This window comes from Condylura cristata, unplaced genomic scaffold, assembly GCF_000260355.1.
Source record: "Condylura cristata isolate star-nosed mole 26May11 unplaced genomic scaffold, ConCri1.0 scaffold00008, whole genome shotgun sequence".
NCBI lineage: Eukaryota > Metazoa > Chordata > Mammalia > Eulipotyphla > Talpidae > Condylura > Condylura cristata.
The window spans coordinates 7,968,403-7,986,072 of NW_004567109.1; the positions used below are offsets into that span (position 1 = coordinate 7,968,403).

Sequence of the window (17,670 nt, forward strand, 5' to 3'; positions counted from 1 at the left end):
CACTACTCCTAACTGGAAATATTTGACGACCAACTCCAAGAGCTAAGAATATCAACCATTAAATTAGTAAATGATTAAAAGCTTCCCATAAGCAAAGCAACATGGGAACGCTTAATGACAGCTTGTAAAGTTAAAATTAAAGTTAACTGGACCTCTTCGCTTGGGAGTCTTCCCACCTTCAAGGGGTTCAAACAGGAAAAAAACACAGGAATGAAGAAACCACAGAGGACCCACAGCTGCCTGTGACACGACTGCCCCGAAACGGGACGGGGGGGCGGGGAGGCAAGCCCCGGGGTCCAGCCGGAATCTGCCCCCTCTGCAGGGCTCAGGAGCGCCCCGGTTTGGCTAAAGGCACGCGTCCATGTGTGTCTTAAACCAGTACAGCAAGGCTTTTCCCTTACCGGTCTCAACACAAGAGAACGGCGCATGCCAAATTCCGGGAGAAGAGTGTTTCCGAAGGAAAGTCGCTCGGGGAAGGTGACGGGGCATTCTTCTTACGGGACCTGGAGCTCAGGGGCATTCATTCTCCCACGATGCTTCAACTTGCAACTGTGAACACCTTCCTCTGCAGCTGTCTGCTCTGACACTCCGAGCTGCCTTTCCGTGAGGGGTTACGGCAGGGGCCCCGCTAGCTGGGTGCGCTACTGAAGAGAGCGTCCTCTCCCGCTGCCCTGTTCTCGGACCCTTCGTTGTAAGGAACTCGCCAAATACGACTGAGTTTACTTCTAGGCTCTCTATACTCTGCTCCATGATCGCTTTACAGCATTATTCTTTAAGGTAGTAGAAAAAAAACAACGCACAAGCAAGAACCAGCAAGGGTGGGCGGTGTGGCTCGGCACTCACGCCGCTGGGCCCTGGGAGCCACAGCCGCCACCTGACCTCCTGGCCCGGGACTCAGGTTTCCTCCGGGACGCCTGCGTCCACACCCACAGCAAGTGCACCCACGGGTCCCCACCCTGCCCTTCAAACACCTGCAAAAACACAAATGCTTCAGTGCGACCCATGTGTGGAGGGCCAACTGTGGGCCAGGCCCTGAGCCAGCCCCAGGGAAGACAACCTCGTTTTGCCCCCTCTCTGGGACAGCAAAGGTCCACCGGGCAGCAGGCTGTGGCAACAGGCCCATGCTGTCCCCGTGCTTTCCTGCGCTTCCACCCTGCGTCCCCTGGCCACTGCCTGCAGACTCGCTCCAGGGTCCTCCTGGGACTGCCAGCCTCACCCCACATGGATCTGACAGAGAAGCGAGCTCTGCCTCCCACTGCCGGCCGGGGCTGGCCGGGCTGAAAGCAAACAGTAAAGAGCCACCATTTCACTTCTCGCTCCAGAATTCGCCGCCCGTCAAGTTAGTCACTCAATAATTGTTTGAGTGTTTCCTAGGCGACAAGAACTGTTTTTGAATGGAGAACATAGCAAAGTCCCTGTCTTCAGGGACTTACGAGGCAGTCAAGATCAATATGGAAAAAAAGATCAAGGAAGAGTCCTCGGCTATCAGGGAACAAATGAGGCAGTCACCCCACTTGCAAGCTGGTGAGACCCTGGGGTGAATTTAGGTTTGGGGTTGCGTCTGAGCTGGAGAATGCTTCACTTTCTGCTCGTTCTTCTTATGACTAAAGGAAAACAAACACTGCAAAATCACCCCAGAGCAAGCGAGGCAAAGGTTAATGCAGACCAGAGCCACTATTCCGAATAAGTCAGTCCAATAAAACACTAGAGCTTGAAAGACTTATTATAAAAAGCTGCCTGGTGGTGGTGTTCCTTGAACACAAGCAGACCTGGGCCTCTAAAGTAAAACTAGAAGGGCAAAGACTGACTTAGGATGCTCCTCAAAAAAATTATTCAGCCCTAGGTGGGTAGACAAAGAATAGGACTTGTCTAAATTTAATTCAGCAAACAGTGCTGTCCACAGAAGTGTAACTGTCACAGCTAAGTACCTACGCTGTGGTTCAGGGAACCGCAGCGATCTCGGGCCGTCACGAGCCATCACCACGGCACACCGGTGTGTGCTGGGCTGGCGGGAGGGGGGGGATGGGGGGGACCCCAGAGGGCAGCGAGCAGGGTGGTGTGGGGCCTGCAGTGTGCTGCTCGGCAGGTCCCGATTCTGGCCTCCCTGCTTCCAGCAGGGCTGCTTGAGTCTACTTTATGGTCACGGTGTCTGAGTCATGTTCTTAAACTCTACTTCTCCACACACTCAGGAGAACCTAAAGAGCGCTCCACTGAGGAGTGACAGCAACCACGTGTAGCTCAGGTGAAGCAGATTACTTTCTTAAAATGGCCATAACGATCCCCCACACCGAACGTTTCTCCTAAGTGTGAGTTAGGCAGGTCTCCCACTAACGGGGGCATCTTGTCCCCTCCACTCCCCCTGGACTGGGGGCACACCCATCAATAAGAGCAGTAGGGGTGCTCCGTGACTTCATGCCAGCACCCCCGAGCCCCCAGCTAAAGCCCAGCTTCTGAGGAAGCCCCGGGATGCTGAAGTGAGACCCCTGCAGCCTCGCTGCCTCCGGCGGGAGCATGCGGCTCTCAGGCCGTCCCGCGTTTCTGACCCAGAGAAGCCACGAAGAGGGGCGGTAGTGCCTGTGCAGAAGGCCGTCTCTGGGCGGTGGGAGGCAGTCTGACCAGGACTGGACAGGCAGCTGGCAGAGCACCAGGCTCTGGCCATATGGCTAGAGGGGAGGGCAGAGGCTTCAAGACACAGACAGAGAGGATGTGGCAGCTTGCTGGACGTGAGAGGGATAAGAGGAGGGATAAGAGGTCTGAGGTGTCTGTGTTTCTAGCAGGAACCACCTGCTGGGAAGTGGTGCCCCAATCTCATCAGGGTGTTGGGTTTGGGTGTGTCCCTTTAAAACATGGTGTTTGTGCAGTGGGGGCAGGGAAGTGCACACCGGTGATTTGGTGACGGGAAGCCCACGGGGATTACAACTGAGATGGAAAAATGCACAAAATGATGTAAAAATAAACTACTATATTTAAATAATAACAATGATAATAATAATGATGTGGCCCTCCCTGGTGGCGCAGCGGGTTAAAGCACTGCACAGAGAAGCTAAAGCCGCTTCCGCATGAGTTCGATCCCCACCTGCCCCGGAGGTGACCACATGGCGCGGCAGACCTCTTCTGACCCGCTCGCTGCTCCCCTCAGCAGTGTACTTCGTCGATCTGCCTGTTCTGCTCCCCGCTCTGTCTCTGGTGAAGCCTCTCACCCTCCGCATCTCTGGCCTGTACCCCAGTTCTGTACAAATAAATCAATCTTAAAATAATAATGATGATGATGATAAAAATAAAAACATGGTGTTTGTCACGTCGAGCTAAGCAATTGCTCAAGCTGCTCAGATTTCCCAGCAGAAGTCCCGCCTGGCCCGCCGGGGACTGGCTAAGGCAGACCTGTGCCCCGGCTGCGGCTGCACCTTCAGTTTGCTCGGAAGCCCACCAGGCCGGCTTACATTCCCGGGGAGCTTAGCAAATATGACTCCGGGGAGACAAGGAGACTGCGGCGCCGTCTGCCATGTGCTGGCGGAGGCCGTGCTCGCCCGCCCGTGTGATCTGCGCCCGGCCAGCGGCGCTCCCGGGTGCAGACCCAGCCCCGCCCGAGGCCGCGGCACACTGCGGGGCAGTAAGAGCCAGCGGCCTCCAGGGGCCGAGTGTCCGCCTCGACCACCCCGTGGCAGAGCGCGGTGCACGGAGCCCTGAGCTCACGGCCCTGCGACGGCTGTCCTGCCCGCAGAGAGCCCGCTGGGCAGACAGGCCTCCTCTGGCTCTTAGGGTCTGCGTGTGTCCTCCCAGCGGTCCCGGTGACGCCTTCTAAACTGAGATAAAACCACACGGCGTAAAGTTTACACCTTCAGCGTGCCCCTCGCGGGCTGGACTGATGTCATCTTGAACACCATGAAAACAATCGCTTCACACGGCTCTGCTCTGAAACGTTTTCAAGATCACAGAAATTCAGACCTGGGAGGACTCTCCAGGTTCATCTAAGGACGCCTCCCTTATTTCTCAGATGAGTGTTGGGCTCAGAGGGCTGTGCCAGGGCACTGGGTCAACACATCTTCAGCGTGTGAACCTGTCTTCACGCCGCTTCAGCCAGAGCCTCTCCGTGAGGGACGCCCGCCCGGGAGGCCTGGGGCGGTCAGGGAGCCGGGCCTGCTCGTCCTCAAGGAGCGCGTGACCTGGGCGCCTCCGCATGGCTGGCACCTATCGCCCCCCCAGGCCTTCCTGGAACATCTCCAGGTAACCGAAGTTTGCCACTTTTTTTTAACCACAGAAAGCTGGCCACCCCTGTAAAATGTGCCCGCAGGCCCATGTTTCTGCCAGAGGACAAAGCCGTGAGCACCGTGAAGCCTCTGCTCCTTGCTGCAGCCGGGTCAGGACGCCGGGAACCCGGCGCTGCCGGCTGCCAGTCGCGCTTCCTCAGCTGATGGCTGCTCCGTGTCAGTGTGGAAACCAGAGCCCCTTCCAGTTTAAAAAGAAGGAACAAACTTGGAGAGGAGGGAGTCGCAGCCCTAACTGTGCCACCAACCCCAGGGCTGTGAGCCATCGACTGTGTGGAGGTCGGGTGCTGTCACACACCTTCTTTCCAAGGTCAAGGGCCCACGTCTTCAGCTTTTTCTCAGAGGTTGGAGGCTGGAAAGGCACAGATGTCATCTAGTATCAACAGATTTCCTCTCACCCCACTTTACCTGCAGGGTGGACCTATACAAACCACCACTTCAGACTGAAATCCACTGCCGGGGGAGCAGTGGGGAGACAGGAGAGGTCTGCTGCACCCTGTGGGGGATCAATCAGCTCCCAGCTGGGGCTGGAACGAGTGCTAATTCACACGGGGCTGCGGTTTCACCTGCCGCCACCAGGGAGGCCCACACTCTGCTTTTAAAACCTAAACCCAGGCATAATCACGGTCCAGCTTGCGGCCGAGAACAAGGCGCCCACGAGGCCACAGGCCATCTCGCAGCCTCCCTCCAGGCGTGGGGCCTTCCTAGCACACAGGCACACGGCTTATCTGTTAGGGCTTTTACATAACTGTTTTTTGGGTGTTGGGGCCTTTTCCTTGCTGGCTCTTTGCTCATCTGATGTGGGTTTTCCACTTAGGCCGCCAGGAGTCTCTGTAGAATAGCGGGCGCGCACCGTGTCTCAATCTCAGCTTCCGAGTGAGTCGTTAAGCACCAACCCAGGGGGGCAGCTTTGCCCAACACAGCCCCTACCCTGTTTGGGGAAACGCGGGGCCCCAAAGGCTTCCTAAAGCCAAAATGAGAGAAGGGAGGGCACCTTCTGGGTGAGAGCTCGGAAGTTGACCAAATTCCAAAAGCACAAAAGCTCTTCTTCCCCTCGTTTTCTGGCCTTTGCTTCACTACTATCTCCTTGTTGGCTGTCTTTCTGGAGCCCGGGCCCCATCTCTCCTGCCCAGGAAGAGCACCAAGAGTAACTCACCAGTCACCCTTACTCTCTGGCGTCCCAAAGCCACGCCATGGAAATGCACACGGGACAGCCTGAGCATCCCCAGCTCCCTCCCCACGCACCCCTCCCAGCAATGAGACTTTCCAATTGCCTGTCTCCCTGGTCTATTTATTCCAGAGCAAAACTTAGCAACCTACATGCAGGCTCGGTGTCAAATACTACAACAGCCATCAGCTGTTTTTCCCTTACACATCCCCCTCCAAGGAGTGAAAGACCCGACGTGAATCACGGCGTAGGGCGGGTCTTAGCTAACGGGGTGGTCGCAGCCGAGTCCCTAAGTGGCAGGAGCCGGAGTGCCCCTGGCAAGCTAGACAGAACGGAGCCCCGAGGGATGTGCATGGAGGCCCGAGGGGGAGGGGGAGGCTGTGTGGGCGCAGCACTCTCAGCAGGTAAGCGGCACAGGTGCACCCGAGGGCTCCTCACACTCCCGGAAGCAGAGGCCCTTTCCACGCATCTTCCATCTCTGCTACCTTGATCCACCCGCCAGTATCCCAGACTACCTGGGAGCCCCTGTCCTTGCAGCAAAAGTCGGTACCCCACCAGCACGCAAGCTGAAGGCTGTGCAGCCTTCACGATGCTGCCAGACTTGGCACTTCAGAGCCCTGGCAAGCGGACACTGGCAGGCCCACCGTGCCACCGGCTGGCCGCCAGGCTCCCTCACTGCTCCGGCTACTGATGAGCCAGCTGGGTGATCTCTGGCATTTTATCTTGGGGTGCTTCCCTTCATGCCTCCAGATTTTAAAGCAGAGAATCAAAAAAATGTTACACCACAGCTGACCTTAGAAACCATCTACTCAGCAACTTTTTCAAAAATCAATTAAGACTTACACACAATTAAACATCAACTAAACCAGGACTATTATATCGTTTAGCACTTCTCATCTCTCTACGGTTTAGTTATAAGTCAAAATTTAAGAACGGGACTGGGTTTACCAAAAAATACTATCATTAATTAAAGAAAATCTGCATTAGCAGAATTAAAAGTAGCATTTTAAAAAATCTGTATATATCACCAGTTAGTTTTATTTTCCGTATCCATCACCCTTGAAGAACACAAATATCCAACGAAGGCCAACGATTTCAAGAGACGAGGAAGAGGAGCGCCACGTGCGAGGGGTGTCCCAGGGTGCAGGTGGGCCCACAGGTGAGTCTGCCACGCTCAGCAGTGCCGCTGACGGGCCCAAGGTCCAGACACGCAATCCACAGAGCAGGGCCTGGAACAAAAGCCCGGGGCTGGCTTCCCAACTAAAGTCTCTAGAGAACACCAAACAGCCCAAGCAGAAATGAAACTGATCTCAAGTGACTTTTAGAGACCTTGCTGTTTCCCGAAACCTGTGGGTTCACGGGTCTCTTCTCCCGGCCTCCTGTCACTGTGGAGGGTGGAGCCCGCCCTCACAACACGGTCACTGGCACGTCAGCGTTCCAGAAGCCCCACCGGTCGGCGGCTTCCTGGACCCAGTCGGGAGGCCCGCCAGGAGGCTCCCCCGCTGCCTGTGCTCACGGCGCCGCTTCACTGGACCCCCTGCTTTCACTGGGGAGCAACCAGCCTCCACTGGCCGGCTAGAAGACAGACAGGCAGTGTCTTCCGACGCCGTCCTCCGTCAGTCTCCCTGCTTCTCCCTCACTGGCCCCAGCGCTCACACAGGCCCCAGGTGACCGAAGCACAGTGCCCAGAGTTGCAAGCAAGAACTTTTTTAAAAGTGTGGAGAAAACATCGCCTGCATGTTCACCGATGAAGGCCGAGAAAAGCAAACTCCCTTGTTCATAGCAGATGCTGCCAATTCACAGAAACTCTCCAAACTGACTTATGAAATGGCCAGGACGAAATCTGTGACCTCTGGCCCAGGTTTGCCATGCACACCACGCACGGCGTCCAGGTGGTAGGAGAGACCTGCCCGCGAGCAGGGCCAATGGACGAGCCCCGACGGAAGCGCACAAGACCTAGAGAACCTGGAAGAAGCACACCCCCTCAGCCCGGGCGCTGCCCCTGGGAGGGCAGCACTGCCCCCGCCTCCGTCCTAGGGGAGGCTGAGGACAGAACAGGAGCTCTCGCCACGAGCGGAGCGTGAGGCCCGCTCGTGGGCACTCCCCATCTGCCTGCTCGGCCACGCCAAGGCAGCCCTTGCCCACGGCACGGCACGCTGCTCTGTCAAGCACGGGCCAAGCACAGCCCGCGGCGGCAGCTGCCCCAAGGGCCGCCAGGCTGTGCCAGACTTTAGTGCCCCTGGTGAGGGGGAGCTCGACACCACCTCTCACCAACCTGTCTAACCAGGTTGCAAGTCTAACCTGACACCTGTTGCTAAGCTTTGCGCATCCAGCTGTCAGGACCTACAGCAGCCTGGGCGATGCCTAAAAATGAGGTCCTTAGGCTTCGAGCCCTAAGACAGATGACCACGCCAAGCGGCACTGACACAAGGACCTTGCAAGATGCACAGGGTGTAAATCTCACCCTGGAGGAAGGTCTGGGCAAGCCCTCTGCCTTCCCAGGCTGCGATTCCTTCATCTGCTAGGTGGCAGAAATACCACCTACTGAGCAGCAGCAGCGTTCTGAGGGCACCGGACAGGGGCATCGTCCGCTGACACTTAGTTCTAGAGGCTCCGAGCTGAGCCCCCCTCCCCCCACAGTGCGCGCACAAGGGCCTGAAAACCACTTCTGCCAGCGCTGCGTCCCTAGTACTCTGGGGCTCGAGGGTGACCACCCCGGGACACTCACCAACGGGTAGTGTCCTCAGACCTAGTGAGCATCTTGCCAGTAGGACATGTTCTGGAGTTCAAAGCCTCTTTCTTCGAGTCCCCCACTGCCTGCTGAGGGCAGCTCCATCTGAACACACTGGGAGACTGAGCAGTAAGCATGCAGTTCTCCGAGAGCAGAAATCAGAGAACAGGAAGCAACAAGTGCCAATTCCAAAACAGCCTTCTCCAAGCAGGACCCAGCGCCAGCTCTGGGCCTCCTTGGTGGCACACGGGTTAAATCGCAGCACTATGAAGCTATCCACAGCCACTGAGAAGATCTGAGTTCCACCCCCAGCGCAGGAGCTGACCCCCATGGCGCAGCAGCCCTCTCCTGTCTTGCCTGCTGCTCCCCTCAGCAGTGTATTTCAGTCAGTCTGCCTGTCCTGCTCCCCACTGTCTCTGGTGAGTCCTCTCATTGCCCCTGCACCTGTCCTGTACCCCAGCTCTGTATGCATAAGTAAATAAATCATATATAAAAAAAGTACCTATTCTGCTGCTATTCTGGTGGAGCTGAGGCCCAGGGAGCAGGGTGATGTTGTGCTTTTGGGCCGTGGTGCTGGACGTGCACAGAGCCTCGCGCCATCTGACGTCCACATCTGCTCAGCTGGGCAGCCAGTGAGGAGCAGCGAGCCCAGGTGGTGCAGTGAGGCCGGCTGTCTTCAAACGATGCCCCCTGGCGCTAGCTGTGGGACCCTGGTCAACTTCCTCAGCCCTTCTGGGCCTCAGTTTCTCCACCTGGGGCTGAGGGCAGTGACTGTACACACCGCAAGGTGTAACCTGAAGGGTCAAGAGGAACTTAGCACACACGGACAACTCACTGATCTGTAAGTCTCCCGGGTTAACAGACAAGAGGACAAAAGGGGGAAGGTGAAGGACAGAATTTCAGAGTCAAGGTGCCTCGGGTCTCCTGTCCCTCTCTAAAGACCAGCGGGCACTGCCCGCCTCGCGCAGGCCACTGGCCTGGGCAGCTCGGCACCTCATGCTCACCGTGAGGGCCCCAGCGCAGCCTTGAAAACTGGGACAGTGACGAGGAAAACACAAGGGCAGTGAGCCAAGGTCCAGCGACTGCTGCAGCGAGACGCCCCCAGGCTGCAGAGCTGGGGCGCCTGCTCCCCACACGCCAGCCAGGGAAACCAGTAAGCTCTGTACCAGGGACCTGGCACAGCCAGGCTCAAACCCGCCGGCAGGGGAGCTGCATGACACAGAAGGAAAACATCTCTGCTCGCGTCTGCCAATTTTCTTAAACTCAGCTCATAAGTTCCGTGACCAAAACGAATGGGAGGCGCCACAGGAGAGCTTGGGAAAGCAGAGGAGCTGTTTGCTAGGCTCTCTCCTCTCAGATGAGGGCAGACGCCAGTTCACTCTCCCCTTCTGACCCTGGGTCCCGAGGGAGCGCTGGCACTGGGACGCCCACCTATGCTCGCCTGCCTTCTGCAGCGCCCAGGGGGGTCCATCCACCCAAGCGTTGTTCTTACTCCCCACCCCTCCCCAGCTGGGGGGCCCAGGCACAGGCTCTGGTCACGCCCCTCACTCAGGACCACGGGAGAGCCATGGGAACACTTGCTCCCGCCGCCAGCTGGACCGCTGCGGCTGGGGTGCAGGAGGGCCAGGCCGCTGCAGGAGGCTGGGGGCACACATCGCCATCAGGCCCACAGAAAGTCACACGGACATGTGCTTGTTGTCCTTCAATCACACCTCAGATACAGTCAGAAGAAAGGCAAAAAGCTAGAGGAGCCGGGCTTCTACAGAAACGAGCACGCTGCCAACAGCACTGAGGAAACGGGTTTTTATGAGAAAATTCAATTAGGAAGGGAAGTTAACGAAACCCAGCGCATGCCGGGGGGGAGAGGAGTGTTCCCCACGCGCTGAGCAGCAAGCCAGTGCTCTGAGAAGGGACCCCAAGGCCCCAGGCGACGAGGGGGGCCACAGTCCGGGGGTTCCCACGCGGCTTCGGTCGTGGGACTCGCGCAGAGGTCAGCAGTTAGAGGAGGAGCCAGGTCAGGGCTTGGGTCTCTGTGGCCGGGACCGGTCAAGGGGGTGACACCCCCGCCGGAGGCCGCCAGGCAGACGGCAGGCTCGAGAGCACGCGCACTCTTGGTTTCCCTATTAAGCAACGTCAGGAAACCGGTCAATGCCAGGATGTCCCCTGACCAGAGAAACGCAGAGCCCCGGGGCAGGGGAGGAGTCCGTTTCCAATCAGAGATGGAAACCAGATTCACTCCCAGCCAGGACCACTCTGCAGCTCCAAGAGCCCCCGCAGCACCACCCAAGGCCAAGGTGAGATGGGCAGCCTGCAGCCGGGCAAGAGGCCGAGGGAAAGAGGCCCTGGTGCTGTCTCCGGGAGCACTCCCACATGGCCCCTCCCGCTTACAGGAACAAGAGTCTACCCACCATCCTGAGCCCGAGCTGCCCCCCGACATGGGAGAGGAATCCGGGGCCTCCGGGTCAGCGCGTGGGATCTCCAGATGGTGTGACAACGGGGGCTTCTTTCCCCTCACCCTTGTCTTTGGTCTCCAACCACAAACAGGCTGCGGAGCACAGGTGCCCGCACCGGTGACACATGGAGCATTGTGAAGAAAAAGAAGAAAAAATGAAAGGAACCGCGCAGGCGTGCATTATCTCTTTAATCACAAGTTAAGGGATTTTTAAACCAACGATTTTTAAACAAAAGCCCGCAGTCGCTCTGGTCCTTTAGACCTCGGCAGCAGAACTCTGTTCTCAGACTGGCGGAGACCCAGATTGCTCTTCAAAATGAAGCCAGATGATCTGACTCAGCTAATGTCAGCTAGAGGAGGGTGGAGCTGGTGGGCAGAGGTGGAACCAGACCGGCCAAGGAGGTAACTGTGGAAACTGGGAGACAGGCAAATGGGAGGGGGCTCATTAAATTACACTCGAAATTTTCCATAACAGAAAATTCACAAAGACCAACCAGGCAGCCTGCGGTCGGGCTCAGCCCCACTGTCTGAAACCTGCACGAGCAACTCCGAGTCACTGGACTCGGCCCACTCCTCCCGGGCGTCTCTCCGGGACCCCCGAGGAGCGCAAGGACCCTCGCGAAACTGACAGCCTCCAGGTACCCAAAGGGCCTGAACGTCATCCGAAGCCCCTGCAGCCCCGAAGGTGCGTCCACGGGCCCCTGGGAGCGGTGAGCATCCTCCGGGGCGCCGGCTAATGAGGGGTGTCCGCGCTCTGCCCGTGGTCTGGCCGCTCCTCTGCACTGCCCACGTGAGGCGCCCCGTGCCCGTAGCCCGCTGCACGCCGGCCACACGGGAGAGGGCTGTTACTCGGACTCCTCGGTGTGGACGTGTAGCTGTCTGGAGTTGGTTTGATTTCATACTGCCCCCGCCCCCAAATTAACAGTTACACTGTTCTCTACAACGAGTCTCATTTTTATAAAAGAACATTTGAAAACCCACTCTTTCCCCTAGAACAAGCCCAGCAGCACACCCCCCCCCCCCAGAAGGGCCAGCAGCAGGCAGGAGGTCGGGGGCTTCTGGCCCACTGGTGCCTGCGGAACTCGGTGACTCAAACCCCAGGAACTTCAGTGTGACTCCTGGGGCACTTTGTGCGGAGAGGGCAGGTCCCGGCTGAGACCACCCTAGCGGCTTAACACAGCATCTGCAGTGGCTCAGGGTCCAGCCTTCTCTGAGGCCAGAAAGTGGCCCTCTCCCCAGAGAAATGCACATCCACACCTAAGTGCTGCAGGTTCACAAGTCTCTCCCCTCCTCTCCAAGCACCCAGGCTAAAAATCTCCATTCAGGCCCTCCCTGGTGGTGCAGCGGGTTAACAGCACTAGGAGGCTAGAGCCACTTCCGCATGAGTTCGATCCCCGCCTGCCCCAGAGGTGACCACATGGCGCGGCAGACCTCTCCTGACCCGCCCGCTGCTCCCCTCAGCATGTTACTTCATTGATCTGCCTGTTCTGCCCCCTACTCTGCCCCACTCTGTCTCTGGTGAACCCTCTCACTGCCCCTGCAACTCTGGCCTGTACCCCAGTTCTGTATGAATAAATAAATAAATCTTTAAAAAAAAATCTCCGTTCAGACAGTGGAACACTAAAACCTTCAAGGCGCTCCAGCCGGAGCAGAGCATGCAGGCCACCTCTGTGCACACACGTGCATGAACACCCCTCCCCACGTCTGAGCCATCCAGGCTTGAATCTGATTACAGATCTCTCCGGACCAACACTCTTAAAACAACTAAGACGTTTGCTTACCCATAAACTTTACTGGAAACTAAAGATGAACAAAAAGAGATCCCTATGGAACACACATACGTTCTTGGAGCCAAAAAAAATAATTTCAGGAATAGGTGAAATTCAGAGATGTAATCTAGAAGGTGATGCCATGGAAACAGCTCCAAATTGGAGGAAAAAGCGTTTTTGCAACTAGAAACCCCTGAACCCAGGTATTCTGCAAAGGTCTTGCACCAAAGCGTTTACACAGCAAGTTCTTCAGTAACTTCAGCGCTCTTCGCAGGGGTAGAAAAGTAAGACCACCTCAGCGCGTCCGGCGTGGTTATGGCCCAATGAAAAGATGAGCCAGTAGCAAGTTCGCATTTTAAGTGGGAAAAACTTCTGTCGTGCCAACAACAGTGGGCAGGAAGCAAGTTTAAAGCATGAACACTATAGTTTTAAAATTTGCTCAGAAAAAAGAACAAAATACAAAAATAGGCAAGCACAGAGAAGACTGGGTGGAATGGGGCACAAAGAAGTGTTAAGTGGGTTTATCCACAGGAGCAGGGAGTTTTCAATGGCCTGTCGTGTTTTAATCCTCTTTACAAGTTTTTGAATTTCCCACAAATGACACCTGTCCTTTCCCTTTTACTCTGACTGCAAATGCAATGCAGCCTCTCTCTGAAAAAATGTAAGCATCACTGAGATGAGAAGCCCTTATCCTCCAGAAGTAATTAATTACTCCCCAAAGGTAACTACTACTACTAATTACTCCACTTTCATTCTCCCCGATGACTTCCAACAAGCATTACTTTTGGAATCAAATTTCCTTAAAAAGCAATCCATCTGATTCCATGTATGTAAAACATCGAGACAGACTCGTGGTTCAGGGGGTTGGAGTGGGGACAGGGAGCAGCTGCGTTCTTTCTGGGGTGACGAAAATGTTGAGTTACTAGACATCTGCAAAGCTGACTTGTACACTCAGAACCAGGCACTTTGTGATATGTCAATGACACCTCGAGAAAGTTGGGATTAGAGCAGGAAACAACCCAAGGCCTGGCCTGCGGGGCTGCAGCCGCCCTGGCTCGCTGGCCCCTGGCAGGTTAGGGGCCACAAGGCTCAGTGCCCTCTCAAGCTGTCAAGGGACACAGGACACCGGTGGCCACGCGGCAGGCATGGCCCCGCCCCTGCACAGGGAGGGAAGGAGGCAGAGATGCGGCCGTTCTAGTGGACATGGGACAAGGAAAGCACTGGCCCCAAGAGGTCACATGACAAAGGCACAGGCTGAGCCGGGGCCAATGCTGGGCAGCCACCGGGTGCGGGAGGAGACAGCACCGGCCCACTGCCCACAGGAGTCCGGGGGTGCTGTGTGCAAGAACACAGAACGCTGCTCGAGCTCAACAGGACACTGTGAAGGTGCCCTGAAAAGAAGCCACTCCCTGTAAGTACCCAAAGGTGAACAGAAACGAGCCCGAGATAAAACAGGTAAGACAAGAGGCCGCCGAGGGGGGAGGGCAGGCCACGCGGGCACAGAAGGCCCGGGGCTGGGGACAGAGGAGCGCGGCTGCAGCGGGTCAAGTCCGCGGGAGGAGGCAGTGACGCGCGCGGAGTTCTGAAGGCTCCGCAGTTTGTGAACCGCCCACTGCTGCGGCCGGCACTGAGGGGTCCTTAAAATCACGGATTGCCTCCTTTGGTAAGACTTAGCAAAGCTGGACAGAGACTTGATTTCCAGCACAAACCTAGCCCAATCCTGAAGGAAACAGAGTGAGAATGCCAACCATCTTCCTCTGGATAGGGAGGTCAAATGGTGTTTTCCCCTCCTTTTATCTGTTTTTCTGAGCTTTCTGATTTCTTATGACAGTATTTCTCAAATTTTTCCACCTGCCCACTGGATTCTGTTAACTTGCCCCTTAAGGGGTTCTTACTGTGTACAAACCGGACTTCACTTCTCCAAATGCAAATCCCACCCTGATATGCTCTGTCAAGTCATGGCCCGACCGGCGCACACGGCACCCCCCAGAGCCGCACGGCCCAGCACTCAAGGAACAATTCTTCCGATGAACATGTGAAACTGTCGCCTCGGGTGAACGAATTTTGTAGTTGTCGCTGCTGTGCTTTGATGGGGGGCGTGAGGGGGGGGAGGCGGGGACACTGATGAATGTGAAGTGTCCAGGCAGGAGCAGACTCACTCCCTGGGGCCACAGGCTGCTGAGCGTGCCCGCCTTCTTAGGGTTCTGTGGAGGCAGCTCCTTGGGTCTGCGGTGCGGAACTCTGGGTGCAGCGCGGAGCACGACGCAGGGCACAGGCTCACGCCTCTCCAGGTGACAGCTGCTGACCTCGGCGGGCAGGTAACTTTCACAAGGCACAGGCAGGGCTGTGGACTGGCAGGAGGGCGCAGCTCTCTGCACTCCCAGGCAGAGGCCCGAGCTCACACGCACACTCCCCTCGCTCCTGGGCTGGGCTCCCCTGGGCGGCCGTCACACTGGTGAGCTTCAACACTTACTTTTCCTTGAGGAGCTGGGACATAGTGAGCTGTCTCTACCACGACACGCTCGCCGGCGCCCTAAGCACCTGGGGAAGAATGGGGGCGACCACTGCGAGGGCTGTGCACGCCCCACCTCTGCCCGAGGGGCTGGGCCTGGCGTATGCGGGCTCTGCTCTTGCTGGGTAACAGCCACCCACCCCACCAGTCACCCATGGCAGTGGGAGGCCAAGAATCTCCGAGTACAAGGGAGTCCGGGTCGAGGGGCCCACGCCACATCAGAGCGGGACTGCGCCTCCGTGGCTGGCCCAGAAGGCCAAAGCAAACTCCCATAATGCCGGGGACTTTCTCTCCTGGCACTTCCCACCAGTGAGGGGACCTTTACGAGGCAGCAGAATGTCCACTCCTGCCCCCTTCCAGCCTTTGTGGTACCAGTCTTCTGCTTTTGCTATCCCAAGTAGAAGAGTTTTCAGAGACCGAAGTGAACATATTACCTCCCACTCCAGCAACCTCTAATCCACAAAACAGAGGTAAAGCCCCAAACCTTTTCCTCTCTGAACCATCAATCACGATGGGTGACGGCTGGGACCACAGAGGCCACTGTGGCTCGTCACATCGTCCCAGATGACTGCTTCTCCATTCCAACAGCAAGCGCTGCCTTCAGAGCTGCCTGGTGAGGTGACCAGCTTTTCTTCCTCATCGGCACCAAGCTGTCACTCAGACAACACGTTTGGGGGGCTGAGAGCCGTGTCCAGAGCCTGCCACCTTAATCACAGCCCTGCCCCTACCCAGGGAGCTGCACCGGTCCAGTCACCAAAGCTCAGGCTCCTGCCATCTCCCTTCACCGAGACAGCTTCCACCCTAGTGGCTCCTTGGCTTCTCTTCTCCTACCAGCTGACACGCATGTCACCTCTCCAGGCTCCAGGTCACCCCTCTGGGCTGCCCATGGTCTGGGGGTAGAGCCCTGTATCTTGGAACCTTCTGTGAGTCGGAGGAGATGCTGGCCGAGAAAGTATCTGCAGGCTGGAGAGGCCAGGGGAGCAGGGAGGACAGGACAGCGGGACACTACCGGCTGTCCAGGGGCCCACCTGACTCCCAGGGGACCCAGCGGCTGGCCAGGTGGTTTTCATTTAAAGACGAAACTCCAGCAGCTCCAGCACCATAACTCTGACCCTGAGTCGGAGGCACAAAGCACACCGTGCGTGGCCGAGCAGGACCCAAAGGTGAAGCCAGAAGCATGGGCAAAAGAACAGAGTGGGCCTGGGCGTTTTAGAGGTCTGTGGAGGTCACGAGAGCAAGACGACAATGAGCGCCTGGCACCTGGCACTGTAGTGGGAAACCCGGGAGGGGCTGGGGACGGGTGGCGACGTGCCTCACCCTGAGATGCAACCGGTGGGACCTGACTCCCAGCTCTGTGCTGGACGCAGACTGGGCAGGCAGGTCACCAACGAAACCTATACACAGTGCGACGTGGTCAAACAGCTGACCTGGGCTTACAAAGAAAGCGTAATTATATACCAAAAAGGTGACCGACAGTCACACCACAAGGGGTTTCCTGCGTGCCAGACTGGACTCCAGGAGCCTCACCTGTGTCGCCTCATTCACTAGCCTTCGTGTGCCGATAAGGCCGTATCGCTGACACTTCTTTTTTCTTCAAGATGTATTTACTTATGCATACAGAACTGGGGTACAGGCCAGAGGTGCAGGGGTGAGATGATACACCAGAGACAGAGTGAGGAGCAGCAGGCAGGTCAGGAGAGGTCTGCTGCGCCGTGTGGGTCACCTCCCTGGCCGGAGATCAAACTTGTGCTGTGAATATCCACAGCCAATGCTGCAGATAGCTTGATAGTGCTGTGCTTTAACCTGCTGCGCCACCAGGAAAGGCCCTAATGCTCCTAATCTTATCTCAAACATGGGAGGACTGAGGTAGGAGAAAGGTGAAAGAACTTACCAAACATCACAAAGCTAGTTGGTGGCAGAACTGAGAAATGAACCCAGCAGCCTGGACCCAGAACTTTATGCTCCTGACTGCTGGGTCTGCCCCCAGTCACATACATACTCAGCCCCAAATCGAACTATCACGAACAGCTACAGAGAAATACTCCAAAGTAGCAAACGTTTTGTCTAGATAGGTTTAGGTCATTCTTATTTTGCCTTTTTTATACTTACAATTGTTCTGAACTTCCCACAAACTATTTGCCCTTTGGGGTATCTGATTTTGGTGTGGTCATACAGGCATGCTGCACATTTATGAACAAAAGTCTATTATCTTAAGTCCTTAAAGGAAAAAAGGTTTTCAGTGTGCTTACACCAGGACTAACCGCCATCAATCAGACCAGGCCATGCTGGTTCACGGCCGGGAGTTCGGTTAACCCCCAATGGCAACCCCCCACCACCCCCTCCCACCCACCTACACACACACACACACACACACAACACAAGCCTTTTGTGAAGGGGGAATCCCACCCCTCTCCCAGAGACCTTCAGCATGAAGCCGGAACAGGCAGAGCTTCTGACACCCACATGGCATCAAAATAATCACCTCTCTTTCAGGCCCCAAACAGCCCTCATAACAACAGCAACCACGCGACCTGACCCCACCCCCCCGGGCATCCCACTCCATGAGTCAACTCTTGCTAGACAGTCTCCGGGAGGGAAGGAAGACAGTGAGTCCGGTATTTGCCCAGGGCCAGGTGTGCCAAGAGGCTGAACCACAACTGGACTCAGGTCTGCCAACCCGGGACCACGCCCGGTCCAGGCCCTGCTTCTGTCTCAGAAGGGCTGCTGGTCACTGTCTTCCTTTCTCTGGGCTGCACCCCTTCTCTTCGACTGG

The 17,670-nt window shown here is 56.6% G+C and overlaps 1 protein-coding gene across 4 annotated transcripts in view; it reads right to left on the reverse strand.

Moving 5' to 3' along the window:
* Window positions 1-17,670, reverse strand: part of CAPZB (capping protein (actin filament) muscle Z-line, beta) — a 97,563-nt gene that overhangs the window by 56,764 nt on the left and 23,129 nt on the right. The gene's annotated exons all lie outside the window — the stretch shown is intronic.